This window comes from Micropterus dolomieu, linkage group LG23 (genome assembly GCF_021292245.1).
Source record: "Micropterus dolomieu isolate WLL.071019.BEF.003 ecotype Adirondacks linkage group LG23, ASM2129224v1, whole genome shotgun sequence".
Taxonomy (NCBI): Eukaryota; Metazoa; Chordata; class Actinopteri; order Centrarchiformes; family Centrarchidae; genus Micropterus; species Micropterus dolomieu.
This window is the reverse complement of record NC_060172.1, coordinates 31,070,170-31,089,963: the sequence shown is the minus strand read 5'-3', so window position 1 is coordinate 31,089,963 and position 19,794 is coordinate 31,070,170. Positions and strand designations below refer to the sequence as shown.

At 40.4% G+C, this 19,794-nt stretch overlaps 1 long non-coding RNA gene across 1 annotated transcript; it reads right to left on the bottom strand.

Moving 5' to 3' along the window:
• Nucleotides 1-1,017: 1,017 nt before the first annotated feature.
• On the bottom strand, nucleotides 1,018-15,797 carry LOC123963966. The gene is made up of 4 exons (XR_006823300.1): nucleotides 15,699-15,797; nucleotides 12,920-13,073; nucleotides 5,530-5,697; nucleotides 1,018-1,353 (listed from the first exon to the last, which is right to left on the bottom strand). It is a non-coding gene; the product is annotated as an uncharacterized LOC123963966 (long non-coding RNA).
• Nucleotides 15,798-19,794: the final 3,997 nt, after the last annotated feature.

The following is a 19,794-nucleotide window of genomic DNA, read 5'->3' as shown; positions in this document are numbered from 1 at the left end:
CACCAAACTTTAGTACATTGTTTAAATAACAGAAAGGCCCAAATTCAGTCTCCACTCCCCAGATACATCCTTCTTCTCCCCACTAACCTGTTTCATCCAAATCTCCTCTTCCAACACACGTATGGTCAGTGTGTGGTCGTACACTCTTGTATCGGCAAATACTTCTGGAAACGCTTTCTTTAAAATGTGCACAAATAGCTGCATGACTGTTTGGGTGGCCCTGTTCAGATCGGGCATTAAAGTCTGTCTCGGGTGCTGCAATGACAACCACACAGCTAAAAATACAGGTGTGAACACGTTCAAAATGCACTGAGAGTTTGACGTGGACATCATTGTTGGCATGATGTGAATAACATGATGACATAAGTCATCTGTGCGAGTAGAAAGATGTTGCAAAAAGACATAATGAAAAGTTTAACTCGGAGCAGCAGCAGACTTTTACAAAAAAGGAAAAGTACATAATGTAACTAAATTACAACAAGCCTTCCTGGTGAAAAACAACGTGGATTCTAGTTTATTGCTTTAAAGCGGTAATAAAGAAACAATGTGGAGGTGAAAACATCATACATGTCTTCTCTGTGTAATGACTCGGGAGGTCAGACGTAGACGCAGAATTTTGAGACACGCTGAAGTTAGCTGTGTGCAACCCATGTCAGACACAATGTGAATTCTGTGATGTGGATACAAGTATCTGGCCTGGTCTAAACATGTCCTACGTGATATATTCTTATTAGCAGAGACGGAATAGTTCCACGGAGCTCAGCAATGGTCTGTTTTGCTTGCTCTGATCAGAGCATAAGCTCACACGCAGGCTATCCTTCACACACGATGCTCTGCAACTGTAGGAGTCTGTCTCCGGCCTAAACAGGCTTAATAAAAGGAACGCTGAAGCTGCAGATTACTTTAAGACTAACTAAACGTGTGAGCTGGCTGCTTACCAAACCTTCCCTCCTTACTGTTCTGTTCTCAGTCGACCAATTACACTCTTATTAAAATGAAACAAATGCAGTACGTATGTTGGTGAGGGTAGATTAATCTTTATTTGAAGAGGCATGGCTGGAGGGCCATTACAAGGAACAAGTAGGTGTGAAGGGTTAAAGCAATTAGCGCACATCTCTGTCACATCCTGCTAGGGAGCAGATTTCAGATGTTCTGCCAGTGGACCCACTCACTCCTCATTTCTCCTGCTGCCCCTCTCATGGCCCTGCTGTGGGCTGCACATTTCCAACTCTTTCTAAATAGTCAAGTCCTAATATTTACTTCTCACTTTCAAGCAACAGGCAGAGCGGGAGCTGGGCGCAGTCTGTCGGCGCAGGAGAGTGGAGGTGGCAGGAACTGATGCCCTCATTAATTCTGCAGAGGGAAACAAACATTTGTCCTTTCAGGGCCTTGTGTGACTTTGTGGAGGGGCGCAGCTGTAGACTGACAGGAGCATTCTTGTTTGCCGGGTTCATGTTTGTATTATGAAGCCCTGTGTGCGTGTGTGTGTGTGTGTGTGTGTGTGTGTGAGTGACCCGAGCTTGCCTGCTAACCACTAAATGAACTTATGCAGCTAATCTTGAGAGCAACGGCAGAGTTTGCATTGTTTAGGTGCAAAGTATCCTGTGCACTGTACTGTGTACTTGTCAGTAAATGTGTTGGTAGACATCTCACTGTTAAGCATCAGTAAGATGTAATCTTAGCTATAAGTTTGTTTTATTATGCAATCACCAAGCTCTGTGTTACTGTAAAAACCCACTATAGTGTCTTGTATTGTTCTTCCTTGCTGTCTTTCATTATTTCTTTTTCTTGCTGCCATTGTTTGGAAAGCAGTGTGACCCCCACACTGTTCCACAGTAGAATGACAATAACATCGAAGCTATTCAGCACAGTGCAGCACTGGAGTCAAATTTAATGTTTATCCTACTCCAAGTAAATGATTAAGTAAGTCTTTTCTCTCTCTGTCTCAGGAACAAACAAAGACAAAACAATAACCATCTGCTGTGTAGACTGGTTCAGAGATGTCCCACGTCTCTCCGTAGAGGTGTGTGTATGTGATTGTCCAGCTTGTCACAAATGGTGTACAGTTTTGTTATGCGTTGTGTTTATTATTAGCCAGCCAACCCTGCTCCCATCCGACAGTTTAACTTTGAAAAAGTTGAGATGAAGGCGTATGACAGATTGTTTCCTCTGGTTTCCCATTCCTCCTTCTATCCTTCTTTCTCTCTGCAGTGGACCCATATTGTTGCCTGGGAGGCTGGATCGCAGTGCATTCCTACACGATCTGTTCCCTGAAGAATTTGCATCACAATCTTCACTCCACAATGCGCCACAGTTCACAATTCCCCGATCATATATCCCAATGGCAGACACTTGGCTTGCCACAGAACATCTTTGATGACAGCTTTTTATGTCATGACAAACAGATGGGACTCAGCAGGTCTAGTTTTCAAGAGAAGCCAAATCTATGGATTTAAATTATTTCAGTAACTAGGGGTTAATGGGAATGAGAGTTCTTTTATTTATTAAACAGCATCAGCCAAATATACTTCTAAAATGTCATGTGAATATGTATAAACTTCCTATTCATGACTAACCGAATGATTTCCAGGATAGGGGTGTTTTTTTTCCTATGGAAAATGCCATAGAAAGGTAGAAGAAGCAACTTACCAAAGGTTTTTCAAAATGATATGAAATGATATGAGCGTGAAGCTCTTGACATGACATAAAAACACTCTGCAAATGTTCCCTTTTTCTATCCTGTCAGCTGCACTAATCTGAAATGAAATGCGATTCATCCTAACTTCTCCGTCAGGGGGCTTCTTTTCATGCACCTCTACACGGAGTCAAGGCAGAACACCCCTCACTCCCAGAACATTTGACAGAAAGGAAACAGAGCACTTCACAGTGATGGACGGCCTCTTCAGCGTTGAGGCCCTCACACTTCTTCTCAGCCTGCCAACTGGGGATTAGCACTACAGCCTTGGCTGTTGCCTCCAAATACCCCTCACCCTTCCCCAAGAAAAAAATCCTCTGCTAACCTTGGCGGTTCCCTACCACTGTCTTCCAACCACCAACCCTCCATCTCCCCCCTCCAAACCAACATCAGCCTCCAGCATTCCTCGCTGCATCACATGGCCCTCGAGCTCGGCCGGTGCTGCCCCGGGCTGAGAGATCTGAGTACCAGCGAGGTGCCAACATTCCAGGCTGACGGGCGTTTTGTTGGAGGGATTTCCTGTGGGCTTTCATGCCAGCGAGGAACAATTACTGCTGCTCAACAATCACTGGCTGTGACAGGTGGATACAGAGCCAGGGGCGTCCCACCAATCATCCCTCTTTGGCTTGGAGGTGCCACTTTGAGCTGAGTGCTCACTGGGAGTCCGTTTATATTTGGTTACAATTTTTTATTGAATTTAGTTCAGCGAGGAAAGACACATTTTATCCCTGTTAGAGAGTAGCCACTAAACAAATCTGACAAAACCAAACAAACAAGCACACAAACAGGTGAGCAAGTGCCAGGTAACGTGGAGTGCCAGGCTATCGTGAAGAACAGAAAGGAGGAATCTTGCCTTTCGGGGCCTTTAAATGGCCCCCATAATGTTTCATTTTTCAACAGAGGTCACTTCTTCTTATCAGTTTGATTGTCTGAAGTTGTGCTGCACTTCGACCACACAAGGGCCATATTAGCTTTAAATTAGATCATGTTTAGCACAGATTAAATCAACCAAGCCCCTCAATGAGGTGCAGCTGTGTGTCCGGCTCTATTTTGGCTAGGGCACTTGAGGAGGCTTTGATGAAGACTGTGGAATGAATTTCTGAATCATTCATCCTTGCAATATTTCACAGATATGCCTTTAGTCTATCAGAAGGACTTAACCAGACTTTTAAGCTGTGTATTTATAATCTTAACCTTGCCAGCATTTTGGGGCAGGGGGAAGTGAGAGGTGTTTAAAAAAATGGAAATTGTTAAAAGTTTGTACTTTGCATGTGCACTCTGATGTCTCTGTCACACATACATGTGCACACACTTTCAATCAGCTGGTTTCCATTGAGGTGAAGGTCAGAGTGTAGATGCCACTTATGCAGCTCTAATAGAGGCTGATTAAAAGAGGACAAATGGAGGACTGGAGATCATTTGGACTGCTTGAGGAGGGCTAGAAATCCCGTTGCCTTTTCATGCATACTCTGGCTCAGCTCTCCTCCACAGTTGTCCTTGTCAATCACAACATAGAGTCTGTGAAGTTTTTATTAATTTATATTTCTCATCCTTTACTCTTTCAGTCCGGGCTGTCAGTATGCATTTGATATAATTTATTAAATTAGATTCAAACATCTGCGCTTGAAAAAAAAAACTTGGCAGTGGAAATTGTTCTTTTTTAACTGCAAGTCAGTGATTTCTGCTGAAGGTAAATAGATTCTGAGAAGGAGGTTGGAAATCTTCTCCGGTCCATAATTCTGTTAAGTGCCAAGACCTCAATTGCTCTCAGATTCATCCTTTTCTCTGCCAAACAAAGACCAGGGTTACTGAGGTATTTTAGTTGTGGCAAGGCCGTGACAAGAGAAACTAATTATTTGTACTGACACTTTTAGTCCCGAGCTAAACTGTTGGTTGGAGGGTGTAGCGGAAGAAATTATCTGTCTGCGTCGCCGCCAGTCAGAGGAAAGAGATGTTTTGGCCTTGAAGCTGAGAGGGGCACATGAGAAGGTCCCCACATGAAAGACCCAGGCGGGCTCTGTGCTTTAATCACTGCTGGCCCTGGCTGGGAGGAACCATTTCATGTCTGCGCTTTTTGAATCTCAAACTGCATCTTTGTTTGTTTGTCTTCTGCTTTTGTTTTGATAAATGATAATCAGTTCACTTGCGGCTCTCTCTCTTCAGTTCTGCCTGCTCTTCACATCTGACGTGGCAGACGTGTTCACATGTGAGAGTTGAAACTAGAGTGGCTGAGTGGAGGATAAACGGGCAAAATGACAGAGCTGGAGATCATCTCTTGATTTTCTGTTATTGCAGCGGCACTGATCCTTTTCAAGGCCGTATCAGGTAATAAAGAAATTCCACATTAGCTGGGCTCCACTTGTTTACTTTCAGACGTTGGTCCAACTGTGAGCCGTTGCTCGTCTGCCACAATCAATTACCAACTTCAGCGCTGTGGCTGCTGCTAATAAAAGCTCAACGAGTCAGAAAACACCTTGGTTCTGCACAGAGTGACATGCCGGAGAATCAAACTAGCGTACTTCCTCCTTTTCCACATGTCTGAGCAATGTATCTGAGCAGCCATCGCCAGCAGATATGATTTATGAGCACCTATGCACCGATCTCCCCTGCCTGACCCCGTATAGCCAGGAGGACAAGGTTACTTAACAAATCAAAATCAAAAGTGGGAAAAAGCTACATAGGTCTCCAGGACATTTCGCTCTTGTGTTTTTCAGGAGGATTTGTGTTTTTATATTGGAGTTTTTCTTGCCTGTCTCCACGTGTTGGCCTCTCTGAGTGTTTCTCCGGTGGCTCTGTGTGCTCAGCCTCTCTTTTGCTCTCAATGCTCTACTGACCTTGCACTTTTCTTGTTTCCCTCAGCACTGTGTTGCAGCAGCTGGACTGGCGGCTCTGGCCTCTGACTTGCCTCCATGGGGCCACAATCATTTCCTGTGCGCCCCTCTGCCCTTTCTCTTGCTGACAGTGGCTTTAATCCCTCTGGCTGCACTCGGCCTGTCTTCTGCCTGCCAACAGTGGAAGACATTCATTTTAAAATGGAAATTATTACCTGATGAACATTTTTTTCCCCCCAGTTTTGTTTTGCTGCGAATTAAAGAAAAACCTTGCTAAATTAATGGCACGTGATTTTGGTCAAAATTCTGTAAAATGGTCAAAGTTCTGTAAAATGCAATGCAATAAAATTTGTTAGTAAATAAAAATAAAAATAACCATTTGGAAGATATTGAAATGATGGCATAAAATATTATGACAACAGATGTAAACATATTGTGTTTTTATTTCTATAATTTAATATTACTATTATGTACAGTCTAAATCTGCTCTCTGAAAAGTGCAATGAGATAACTTCTGTTATGAATCGGTGCTGTATAAATTAAAGTGGAATGGAACTGACTTGAATTGAATAAAGATATAATAGATTACTGAGAGTAAGTCTGTTGCTAATAATACTGATTACCAGGCTACCACAGTTACTACTAATATGAGGTGGGAAATACTGTACTTTTTAACTCACCTCATTCATTTGCTATTGTACAGCTATAGTTACTACTTAAAGTTTATTAATCAGCAATAACAACCTAATTAAAATATAATAGTTACAGGGGCCATTCAACCACATTATGTGATACTTCCAGTACATTTAGCTGACTATTTAAAATTCAAGGGTTTTACCTGTGATGAAGTATATTAGTGGAAAATCACAGGTTTGATGATATTATTATTATTATTATTATTATTATTATTATTATTATTATCATTATTATTATTATTATTATTCTTTTGAGCTATGCCATACTGGGGCACTTTCACTAAAATGTAGTATATTACAATATCAATAAAATAATAATATATAAAATGTACTGTGAAATTGTATTGTGTTTAGTTTCCAAACAGGAAAATAATGAGTAAGATTAAACAGGTGTGTGGTGCCAGGAAAGCTTGCATGCCCACCTGCAACCCTGCGTGTTTGGGGCACGTATCTCTCTACAGTAATATCTCATACATTATCTCACTGTTGCAGCATCAGAATCAGAATCAGAAGGAGCTTTATTGCCAAGTAGTGTTTTACACATACAAGGAATGTGCTTTGGTGATAAGGTGCTACACGTAGACAAACATACAGTCGACATAAATAAATGTAGAAATATATAAATATGGAATAGAAGAGCAACGTTGCAGATATATACATGTGCATTATTCTGGGACTGTGCTGTGCAGAAGTAACGCAACGGAAGAGAATATTGGACGGGCCACTGATGTTTCAGTTTAATTGAACTCGCTAGGCTGAGGCAGCAGAGCTCAGATGAGGGAGGACAGAAAACACAGTGTTATCTGTAATCTGTGGTGGAAATAGTAGCTTGTTACTATAAATTACATTTTACATGACTGGGATAGCAAAAATGTTAAAATAAAAAATAAATCATGCAAGTTTTTATTATATTTAGAATGAAGAAAATTGAACTGTGCAGCATAATTCAGTAGACGAATGGTCAGCTCTTGATTATGAGCTGTAATCTGATCATTAAAAACTCATATGGCAGAAATGATCTGTCAGCCAGCACATATATTCAGACAACCAATCACATTTCGTTTGTGCCACTTTTGCCCTGTAATATTAAAACAAGTAACAAATTGAGATGTTTTTACTGACAGTCATCTGAGCACTCTTGTGGTTACTTGGTTCCCCACATGATCATGGAAATAACTCCACACTTCTGGGAACGTAAAACCTCGGTAGATGCCAGAAGCTACACGGCAACAAACGCATATGCAGCGAGGATGCGGGAATCACATCTGGTTGTAGTGTGTGTTTGCGTGCGTGTGAGCGAGAGGATGTCAGCCAAGGACAGCAAGAACTGTAAGCCTGTTCATCTCTGTCAGCTAAAACAATCTAGATGTCAGATATTAGGAGAGCCTGTCTTGTGCATCTGTACACCCTCAGTGATCAGTCTGACAGGGTCTTCTTTGGACATCATAACGTAAAGTGTTGTTGTGATGCCCGACGGCCCTGCTGCTCCAAGCTGCAGCATTCGCAGTTTTATCGTAATTTTTAACTAAACTATTAATTAAGTTGTAGAGCACAAAAATTGAAAACCCAAAATGGAGTACTGTGGAAGAGAAACAGCTCCCAGAACTACTAATCTGTTCTTCCTTGTTTGTTATGTAAAACCTTGATAGGAACCATTCAGGATCAACTATCTGTAAAATATCTGCAGCACCTACATACAGGGCTGACTCTATCTTAAAGGCCTGACAGAGGTATCATTGTGTTAGAAGATACAGATAACTCCTTTTGCATGTAAGGTGTTTAAAGCTTTGTGTTTTGTTGAGACTTATACAATTTATACACCCTCATTTCATCAGCAGCAAAGCTGGGGACATGCTATGGTTCCATGTTTACCAATAACAAATAATACTGTCTTTACTGATTTAACAAAAAACTAGATTAATGGATTGGTGCCTGCTAAAGCTCTGATTCTTATTTTCAGGGACGTTATGAAACAAAGTGTGAAGTAAAAACAATCCTGATTTGGGGTATCTTATCATGATCATTATACCTTGATGACAGAAATTTATAATCTGATTAGAACAAAACTGACCGAGATGCCATTTTAACTTTCTTGTGAATTTATTTGCTTGCTTTCTTTTTTCAGCTTGTTTTTTTTCACGTCTGCATTTTATTCATTGTTAATTCATCATCTATAGAATGAAGCATAATGCACATAACATACTTATCCATTAAGTACCGAGAGCCCACAGTGATCTTCAAATTGCTTATGCCGTCAAACAAAATCATCCGAATTAATATGATATGAAACAAGACAAAGAAGAGATGAGCTGACTGTGGCTTCTCACAATACTTGGTTTCAGGAAATCACCACCCACTACTGAAGTGACGAGTCAAGTCACAAAATAGTCCAGAATTTCCAGTTAAGACTGCTTTATTGCCAAATTGTGGTAGATGTGTGTGTGGTTAGTTCAACGGACGCACACAACAGTCGGAAACAAAGGCATTAACACTCTTTTTGTAACTTAATTGGAACTCTCAGATCTCTCCATGATCTTGTGAACTGCACTGGGCGGTTGGAACATACCACTCTAAGATTGGGCGGAAAGTACCACTTTAACACAAATATTACGTTAATGATCTAACTGTTAGAGTGATGAGAATGTCAAGGTTATAGTTTATATTTATTTGCTTCATGAAATTAATGCAATAAGTAAATTTGTTGTATGTTTTAAGACTTTAAGACCCAAAGAAAAGTTAAATTACCTTGTTAAAAATTCTTAATTAAAAATTTTGATGATATGCATGTATATATATATATATATACACATAATATACATATATATAAATATATATATACTGTATATACTGTACATGTATGATATCATATGATATCATCAAAGATCATAAAATCCTGCTTGTACATGCACAAACTAAAGTGAGATTTAAGGTGAGCACAGAAGAACTCAGCAGATGAACGTGAAAACAGCCTTCTAGTGGCAGACTCTGCAGTGAAGCGCAAACATCACAGTTAATGAACAATAAGAGAAACACAGTTTTGAGTGGAAAATGATTCCAGCTCATAGACACATGAGCAATGAGCTTTATTTGAGGTGATTATTGAATATTAAATCACGAGATTTGGATTTAACCAAATGCACTAACTAGAACAAAGAGGCCTTTTGTTTTTGACCAGTGACTTGCAGCCATGCTTCTCTGAATCGGGGCCTGAAACTGTTGCTGCTGATTGGTGCTTTCAGTTCATGTGTTTCTCTGCGCTGGTGGGTTGGGGTCTGCTGCCATCTTAGATCCTCTAATTGTGCTTCCACTGAAAAGAAACTGGTGTGAAAAATGAGAAGTGGATGTTGAGACACTACTTAGTGACAGACAACCATTCAAGAAGATGTGTTTGTTTTCTTGAAAAATGCAACAATGAAAACTCGGTCATCAACTCGGATAAACATTATTAGCAGTCTCTGATAGCAGCCACAGCTATATACAGAGTTTCAGTCATGGCTTTGATATTTCTTATACTGTCATAAACATTTATACTTCAATTAAAATCATATTTCATTTCTCACACAAGCTGTTTATGAGTCATTATACTCCCGAGTCATGCAATCTTTTGCATCTCACCCTCTATTTGTAACGACAGCAAGACACAGCCGAGAAGAAAGATGGATCAAATATTTACTCTCTCCATTGTTCTCCTGGTGGCCTCTCCTTTCTCACATGCTGAGGTATCCAATAGATATAAACAGATTCATCTGAAGAATCATTAACAAATGGGATCTGGCAGTGTGCAAGGCTATTTTCCCTGCGTTTAGTCCTTTCTGTCATAATTTCTGTGGAAATTACATAGGTGAGGATATTCTAGTTTCTTTTACAACTGGTTTAAAGGTTTGACATCCAGTGGATCATTACAGGAGAGCATGCAGTACTTATCAGAAGAACAAATATTATCGGTTATATCATAATTCATGCTGTCGAATCAAAGTCCTCTCAGGTTTTCAAAGTGCTTCCAAAAGGTGGAAGTGCTAATTAGAAGGTTGTAGCATCTTGTCTCCCAACATGCAGCTGGTAAGAGTATACCTCATTACAGAAACTAGTTTTAAATCCTATCATATCTCAGTTTAGGATGACATTTAGAATGTTGGGTTTTATAGAAATATGTTTTCTAACTGCATTTAGGAAAAGAAAACCTTTTCCAAGAATATGAATTTTTATTACAGAGCCCTAACTGAAGAATGTCCTAAATTGGGAATCCTAATGAGTTTAGCAGCTGCTTCGGTAATAAGAAAATATGATTTGTCTTTGAAACTTAAGGTAAGACAGGACAAGGACATTTTTCTGTGATGAAGCCCCTGGTATTCATCTTTTATCTCCATAGCAACAGAAACAAACAAACCACCACTTTAAAATTACTCTCAGACTATGGAGCCATTTCTCTGTAATCACACACTGTCTCATGTGTGATTACAAACGTTTCTACCTGTGAGGAATCATTTCATTTTTAATAGCAGTGCAACACCTGAATAAGGTGAAATAACAGTGTCGTGGTCTGGGATTGATGGCGAGTCAGAATCCACCGCAGAGACTTGTTTTACAGCTTTTGTCAAATTTTGAACAAGTAATTCAGCAAATATTATTCCCTCTTTGTATGACCTCTGGGTCAAGATGAACCTACAATAAATTGGGTGTTCATAGACTTTTTATTTCCTTTTTTTCCTATTCATTGTTCACTTAAATGCTGAATGTTTTAACATAACCTGATCTTTGCAGTATATAAAAATAATCATCGGGTTTGCAGCCCTAAAGCCCTTAGAGTGCTAAATAAATTAAATTCATATGGGGAACACAAGCACAACAACAACAACAAAAATATGACCCAAAAACAGCTATCACGATAAAACCAATAATAATGGAGATAATAAACTACGTGAAAGATACTTTTTAAGTGTTGCTCTTTCTGTGCATGTGATCACTAATATATCTTCAGTCTTTTATGACTTGCACTCAGCTTTGCTTTAATATACTCAGTCAGAGCTCTGTGAGCAGCCTAATAAATCTACATGCTCTCACTCCAGTCTTCTTTTCACTCCACTGACAAAGAGCGCGAGGAGAAAGCAGCCACAGGGTATTAAGTTTCTCCTGAAACCCCAAACCGGAGCATTGATGAGGACCTGACATGCAGCGCTCACTGGGGAACAAAGAGATTTTATTGGAGTCCATCCCTGCAGGGGGCTTCTGGCCTTCACAGAGGCAGAGCTTCCTGAGCTGTCCATGATACTCCCTGTTGTGGTGGGATTATGGGGTGAAGGCCCATCTGCCCTGCTGGAGCGAGCTGTGGAGGTCAGGCAGGCCCAGGCTGATGGCCCCTGCCCCCATGACATTCCTCAGCAGCACAGTGTGTCTCAGCTAATTGGCCCTCTTCAGGCAGTGTAATTGAAAGATGCCCACGCATCCCTGACATCCCAACACTTTACTTTATTGTATTTTTATCACTAAAGATTTTTTAAACTAATAATCTGAGTAGTTTTTATGGCTGAACAGATATTCAACCTACAGTATATTGTGTTCATTAAAGCTCTTACATGTTGGACAGGCCAGAATGTCTTCCCTGGGAAAAGTCTTATGGTCCACAGGAGGAGGTGTGTTTTTGCTTTTCTATTAACAGCTGCAACAGTGGTTTCTTTGTAATAAATATGAGAGGAAACTTGTAGTTAGCATGAGTAATAATAACCATGGCTGAAAAGACAAAGAAAAGAGCACCACCCACGGAAAAACTTGCTAAGATTTCGTTCGGTCACTTCCAGTGGGTGGAGTGTCTGAAGGTATCATATTTAGCCAGTCTGTAGAATCTCACCTGATGTTGCAGTTTTATCTTAGAAGACAGATAAGGTGTGTCATTTGCCTGCAGCTTTAAAACCTTGCTAATTTGCTGTCACTTTTGTGTTGAAGCCTTCTCATGACTTTCCATCTGTTATTTGACTTATCAGCAGAGAACCGTTGGTCTTTGTGAGCCAGAACACCCAGAACTGACATTTAGGGATGATTTGTTTAGCTTGCTCTGATCAGAAGAGAGGGTCACATGCCGGCGATCCCTCACTCACCAAACAAAGATGCACTGAAACTGTAAGCATCTGCCACAGGACTGAAACCAGCAGGTGTTTAACCACATCAGGCAGAAAGCTCAAACATTTCAATGATCTCTAATCTTCTATTGATTTTCATGTGTGTGTTTTTATTCTCCTGAACACAGTCCAAAGCTGTGAGCAAGCCAACCTGGCAAGTCAAAATCCACCCGATCCAACTTGGACCCAGCCGGTGTGTGTCTCTGTTTCTAAGCTACGGCTCAGCTCTGCTATCTATACCAGATCAGATCTTTTTCTTTGTCCTTTTACTTCTCTGATGTTCTGTAAGGTGTACTGAGCGTCTGGGAAAAACAGAGGAGGACACATTGCTGGTCAGGAGAGACCACTAGAATTTAGCTTACATAAACTGTGGGAGTTTTACATGGGGCTTTACTGGTCCCTTGTGAAGGAATGTGAAGGAACATCAACCAATATAAACTCAAATCATAAAATCCAACACGGTACCGTATGAGTAAGTGGTTTCCCATGGTTGCAAAATCAAATATGTGCGAGTTCCGCTTGCTTGCATGGCTGACACTGCCCACCGTGGTGGACATTGCCTCACTCTCCAAGTGTGACTCTTACCTCAGAGCTGTTGTACTCCATCCTCCTGATAGGCAAGACAGGAGGTCGCTGTGCCGTTGTGGTTTGTTGTGTTGCGTGTTATCCAGCGTCTCTGTGGGGGAGCTGTTGCTGTCAGTGTTGAGATCTGCTGCCCGAGGCTCGGTGTGCTGCTAAACTGTGCAGAGATACAAGCCCTCAGTGTTTTCAAAGCAATTTACAGGTCTTAATTGTACGCTCCAAATGACCTGTCATATATCACATCGCAGGTAGAATGTTAGTCTGTACATGACAAGCGTACAAGCCTACAAGACGACTCCAGTCTGACTGGCATCATTTGCCTGTGAACATTTGTGTAATGGCGGAGTGTGTGTTTTCTCTCTGTTTATTATTCAGAGCAATACTACATTATAATTTCATCATGTTATTGCCATATTGCCACATTGTTGATGGAGAAATAGTTGTGTTTTTTTTTAAGCTGGCTGCATACCGAGCTGAAATTAGAGACTAGAGTTTGGCATATCTCTGTCAATGCTGCACTTCCACAAATTGTAATAATAGAATGTGTTCAGAATAGTTTTCATCAGCAACAAAATGTACACAACCATACCATGTTCACCATCTTATTTAACATGTAAGCATTCTAACATTTGCTAATCCGCAGTAAACACAAAGTACAGCTGAGGCCTGTGGGAATATCATTACATTTGCAGGTAGTTGTCATGAAGTAACGTACTTAACAAATCTCTCTGACAGTTGCTGAGATATTTCAATAAAGAGCAGAAATGTCAACCTTATGGTGGCGCTAGAGGAAAATTCAGGGATCAACAAATTCAGCAGAATACATCATCTGGGAACAATAAATGTATTTACAAAATCTGGTGCCAATCTATTTGGTAGATGTTGAGATATTTCATTAAATAAGCGAAAGGTTTGACTTGCTGTGATCCTATAATTCGCCAAAGTCAGAAGAATTTATCTCTTAGGGAACTTCAACATCTAAAGCCAATTTCATGGCCATCCATCCAATTTCTGTTTGGACAGACAGGCCGACATTGCTTCATTTCATGAATGCTAACCTGGATCTGCAAAAAGTCTAATCACACATACCTTAGTCCATGACCTAATTTCCCATCAAATTCCTTTGAAATGAGACAAACAGGAAGCAGGAACAAAACATAACCTATTTTCCCCCAAACCCTGAATTGTCTAAAGGAATGAGTTCTATTGGGTTTGACTGAGTGTGTCAAGAACAAGAGGTTTGCTCTGATAAAAATCTATGTGCAAATTTCTTAGAAGCCTTTTTTTTCTACTAATCTGTCAGTTTTTAAGGAAATTATAATTTGTATATTTTTTTGCTTTCTGATGTATTTTGCCCAAGGGGACAATACATGTTCCCGAGGAAAACCGGTGTTATTTCTTTTGTCACTGCTGACTTTAAAAAGAGCAGTCACATAGTGAAGTTTTTTAAGAAAAGGCTGACTTTTCCCGTGGCAACCACCTAATATCCTGAAGGAACGGTGCCACTTCATCAAGCTGTGGTATTTCCTCTCTGGTTCGTCAAAAGCCTGCCATTTTTGTGTTCTTTCAGCTGCCCTCTCCTTCTCTGTAAAAATCACAGATTGCTTACTTTGTTGCAGAGGAGAAAGATGCTAAATGAGAGCTATATGTCATGTCCCGAGTGGAGTCGTCTTCAGAGGAAAATTGAGTCTGGACGCACAGTCAGGATGTGCCTGATGAAGACCTTTGGTCATGGCAGGACTTTGGTTTCAGGTCAGGCTGTGGCCCTCTAGAGACATAAGGTCAGGGGGCAGCTACATCAATACAGCCTCCTGACCTCCCTCCTTGACCCCTGGAGCACCTCATGTCTCTTCTGTACTAGGCAGCAGAGTTGCATAGGTTAATAATAAGGTGTCATTTACAGAGAGATAGATATATGACCAGACAGACAGGCTGTCAGAGATCTTCTATAGTTTGCAACGTTGTTCCTTCTCAGTGGCTGTGACCCTCAGCAGGGTTGGCCTGGCTTAGGCTGACTCTTTCTTTGAAGCCTTGGGGGGGAATAGGCTGTATGTTAGGCTTTATTGCAGGGAAATTGATGGGTCGGGTACCTGCTGTGGCCTGTCATTAGCCCCAAGACAGTCTTATCAGTTTAGACTCAAGCTAGCTCAATTAGGCTCTCAACTGCTGAGGATTACTGCGGACCACTCTGCCTCTGTGCCCCTGCTGCAAGCCAAATGCCCCCTGCTGTTGGTAGGCAGAGTGCAAAGAATCATCTTCACAATGGATCCCAGTGAAGCAAAGAGAGAGAACGGCATGGGATTATCTAGTGCGATTCAGGAGTTGTTTGTAAGCTCTCAACAAGACGTGCCTCCCCTAAGTGTTATTCATCACCGCTCTTTACCACAACTTTACAGGAAACAGATTAACTGCAGTAATTGCGGCTTTGATTTGATGTTCTGTGAAAGTGGGTACAGCAAAGCACTCTAACTGCTTTTCATTGCGCGCTTTGAAGATGATTTATACGGAGGCACATCGAAATCAGTAACACACTGCGTTGTCACAAAAGAGCATAAAAATCTGCTAACAAGGCACTCTATCCAATGTCATAATGATCTACGAAGCTGTTTTTGAAGAGCTACATATCAGTTTCTGAACAGAAAGTTCCAAAGTGCTAAAACAGAGCAAACCAATAAAATGTGGCTAAAAAGAAAAATGACATAGAATGTAGAAAAAGTAGAAAACCGAACAAGAAAAACAAAACAAGTATCCTCAAGTATATTAGTAAGCATACTGAACTTACTTTTTGTGAGTGATGTTGATGGAGTCGATTATCCCACAATGCAATGCACACCAGAAATGGAGAGGATACTCACAGCTGGAAAACATTTGAACAAACTGTGGACAATGGTGAGACAGCTCAAGGACCATCTCAGAAAAAAATATATTTACATAATATATACTTTGCATTGTGCCTTCTCTTTGCTATGTTTCCAAATTTAAAACTGCCCTCCAAAGTTGTGGTCTGATTGATCAGCACTCCTACTACTAGCTGCCAAAAGAGTACACTCTGAACATTAGCACATACTTTACAATATTAGCACAAAGTGTGCAATTGGGTCATTGCTCTGGACTTTCACCCAAAATGGCCGCCAGCACATGGTGAGCATGCTTTTCAGTGGCCTTGATTCTGACACTTCTGCAGTTCTCACACAAATGCTTTGTTACTGACATCTTCCTTTGGGCCTAAAGAAACTAAAACAGAATCTGTTAATAATTTAAAGAATGAAAAAAAAACATATAATGACAATAAACCACTATCCTAGGAACCCAGAATCACGGATGCGTGAAACTGTGGTGCCTGCTCTTTGAAGGAGGACAGAGCATCAAATTTCAAACATTTTTCCTTTTGTAGACATTTAACAACTCCAAAAATCCCATTTGGTGTCAATGTTTAAGCCATTCCCGTGGAACAAAGACACATCGAACAGACACAACAGTAAACGTCTAGGGCTTTATCCGTTCTGGTTCATTGTCTCTTGGTTAAACATCTTGTATGCTCACGATAACACAGTGCCAGCCAGCTCTTGTGTGACCTTCTGTTGTACAATCGACTCACAGCTCAAACTAAAAGAAGATAACGCATTCTTCTCAACAGTTGTTCCTGTTTATTCGGTGGGGGAAGTCTGTTTTCCATTTCCCTTGTCTTTTCCCATGTGCTGTTGTAAGGGGTCTAATTTTCAGATAATGCTGAGATGATTTCCTCTGACTAACGTCATAACTGGGTAAACAGCCTGTCACTTGAGCTGTTGGCTAATAGCCACCAGAACCCAGCTACTGTGTTTCTTGTCTGCTCATCATCCTTTCCCTCACAGCTATTTGTCTGACCAGACTGCAGACATCCTGAATGGATGAAACCAAACATAATGCAAAAGAAAGACTGAATACTGGAGAAAATTACAGAAAGAAAACAGGGGGTGTAAATAACAATTTTTAAAAATGACGCAAAATGTCCAGCTTTGTTTTTATAGTGTTCTGAGTTTTAAAAGTTTGCGAGTTGCCTCAGCGCAGCCTTCATCTTCTGAGAATGTTTTATTAGATTTTGAGGAATAATGATCCGTGAATGAAATTTATAGCTCAACCACACAGAATGAAAACAATTCCAGAATCTTGTACTCATTTACTAGCAATTAAGCTGCCAGCTCTACTTGCATTGGTCCCAAATGCATGCACGAGCTGTCAGCACACTGATGGATAGCTGTTTAAATGAGATCTTCCATAATTAGTGCAATCCAGCCCACAAAAGAAATGCAGTGAAACACACTTCACACTCAGCGAAAACCCAATAATCTCATTTGGTTACAGTTTGCATGCTATAAACAGCTGTCAATCAATTGCGCAACAAAAGGCATTTGAGGTAGTCTGTTCTAAACATTTTCAGCTCATCTCACGCTGAAAGTAAACAGAAAAATAGTTGTCCAAATACTGACTGCTTGACTTCACAGAAATGTGGACATCATTTTAGCAAATCTGTGGTTCAGGCTGCCTCAAACAATCTATCACAGATTAATTGTTCTCACCTCTAGTTGTGTGAACAGATGAAAGAGGTCGGAATCAGCAGATCGTTGAGAAAAACTGCTGGAGAAACTGAATAAAGCAAGTTATCATAACAAAGAAAAGCCTCTGTCCTCTCTTTTAAAGTAAATGGTTGGGTTTTTGCAACACTGCAAAACACACCCATCCATTCAAATTCAGCCAGTAGGGTGACCAAATCTCATTTGTTCCCAGTGCAGTTTCCTGCTTTTACAGAATAGAATAATAGAATAGAAATTAACATCCACAGTCCTAAACAAGACAAATCAAAGTACAGAGTAAAATTACAGCTGCTTCTAGAAAAATCTTAAATTAACTCGATGTCGTTGGAAATAGGTGAAATAATCTCACTCCATCCCAAGGCCAGAAATTATTTATTATTATCATTTAACAAAATACTGGTGATAATTCAAAAGTGCACAGGAAAGCTGCGTATGTGCCAGTGGTGAAATGTAATTAAGTTAAGTCATGTACTCTACTCCCATGTGTTGATCAGCATGTAAATTTTGATGTAGTGTTATAGATTACTGCCAAAGAGTATATAAAGTGGTTATAAGATCTGCCTCAGCCCCTACATACTTAAAATGCTGATTACATATTAATGTGTTAGTAGCAATAATACAACAACATAGATTGTACAATAATGTCACACTCTGCATTATTTCACTTAACCCTCTACTGCACACATTTTGATGATACATGGTAAAAATGATTCCACATCATTTCTTGGATCATTTTGGCACATTCTATTGATAAAACTTTTTTTTTTCGTTGGACCTTACCACCCCCATTTTTTTCCCGTTACCCAAGGGGAACGTTGTGCAACAATGGTGTAGAATCTTATAGAAAATTATGAATTCACAGATCATAAGACAATGCTCAGACAGCAATACAAAATCATAAATCTCTTAAAAGAATGTCAAGTGACCTTTATCTACTTTCTCCTTGCTCATCTTCCCCTTCATGGCTAAAGTGAAAGAGGTCTGTGGGGACTCTATCTTAGAAAAATAGCCTTTGTATTAGAATCATCTGTAGCCATCATTCGTTTCCCTTCAGTATAAAAGGTGAATGTCAGCTCACCTGTGTTTTGTACCTGAGCATGATACGTTGCGTTGTTGACGTACTGCGTAACAAATGATGTGGCATTGGGTCCGCTTAGCAGGTCCCGGCAGATAAGTGACACTTTTTTGAACAATAAAATGGTCACTTCATGATACCCGACCTTAGTTAGGGATGGGAGTCATCTTCATCTGTGTCTTCATCTTCATGCTCCCTTTAATACATTTTTATTGACAGATAGCGCCAGCTTTTGGCCGATTGACACCAAATTTCACACAGCCCTTCGGGAAGTCGTGCCACATAAGGTCCCCAAGTTTGGTCTTGATCGGCCGTTCCAAACCATTCGATACCAGTAAGATCCCACTAAGTTTCCAATACTAACAAAAATACAACAAGAATATCTACCACTCGATATTTGACCCCTATTTTGTATATTGTCTGCTGTATAAACCATCATTTGAATGACGACCAGAGCAACTGAGAGCACTTCTGAAGGTATTATTTAACTTCTGCTCAAAGTCTTTTTCTCCAGTCCACTCCTCCTCACTGTCCTTCACTCTCAGATGGTATTTACCGAATCCTGCTCTTTAGTTACATAGAACAATCTTATATCCATTTTTCTGTGGACATGTGTTAAAAGAAGTTAAACTAAATAAATAAATACATACAACTATATTTAGAGCTTATATTGTGAACTACTGCATGTGATCATATGTGATAACATCACAACACATGGTCAGCAGACCTCCTTGTCGCACAACGTTGCCCTGAGGCAAGAGGAGCCTGAGGGTTAACTCAACAGAGTATTTTTGTAATGCTGTGGTATGAATACCTGTACTTAAAACGACTATAATCCGTATTTGTTGCTGTGAATTTGACGCTCCCCTCGGCTTTATAGAACTTTATAGAGTGTCAGCTCATTGTTTAGCTGTCCGCTCTGTTTACTGTTTTGGTTCACCCTCATTGCTCTCAGTGCATTATTTTCGGGCTGGCAGCGGTTTTCAGTGGCAAAGCTCTAAAAACTCACAGCACCCACTCAGTGCTGTCAAATCGGACACATTCTACCTGCGTGAGCTTACTGTGAGCTTAGAACTGATCAATGAGATCAGGCAAAAGACAGAGAATCACAAGTCATGTTTTAGCTTCCAGCTATGATTTTACCTAAAAACCCAGTGCTGTTTTACTTCAGTGAGCGAGATGGCACAAGGATGACATTGTGCAGGTGTTTCATCTTCTCTCCTCCCGAG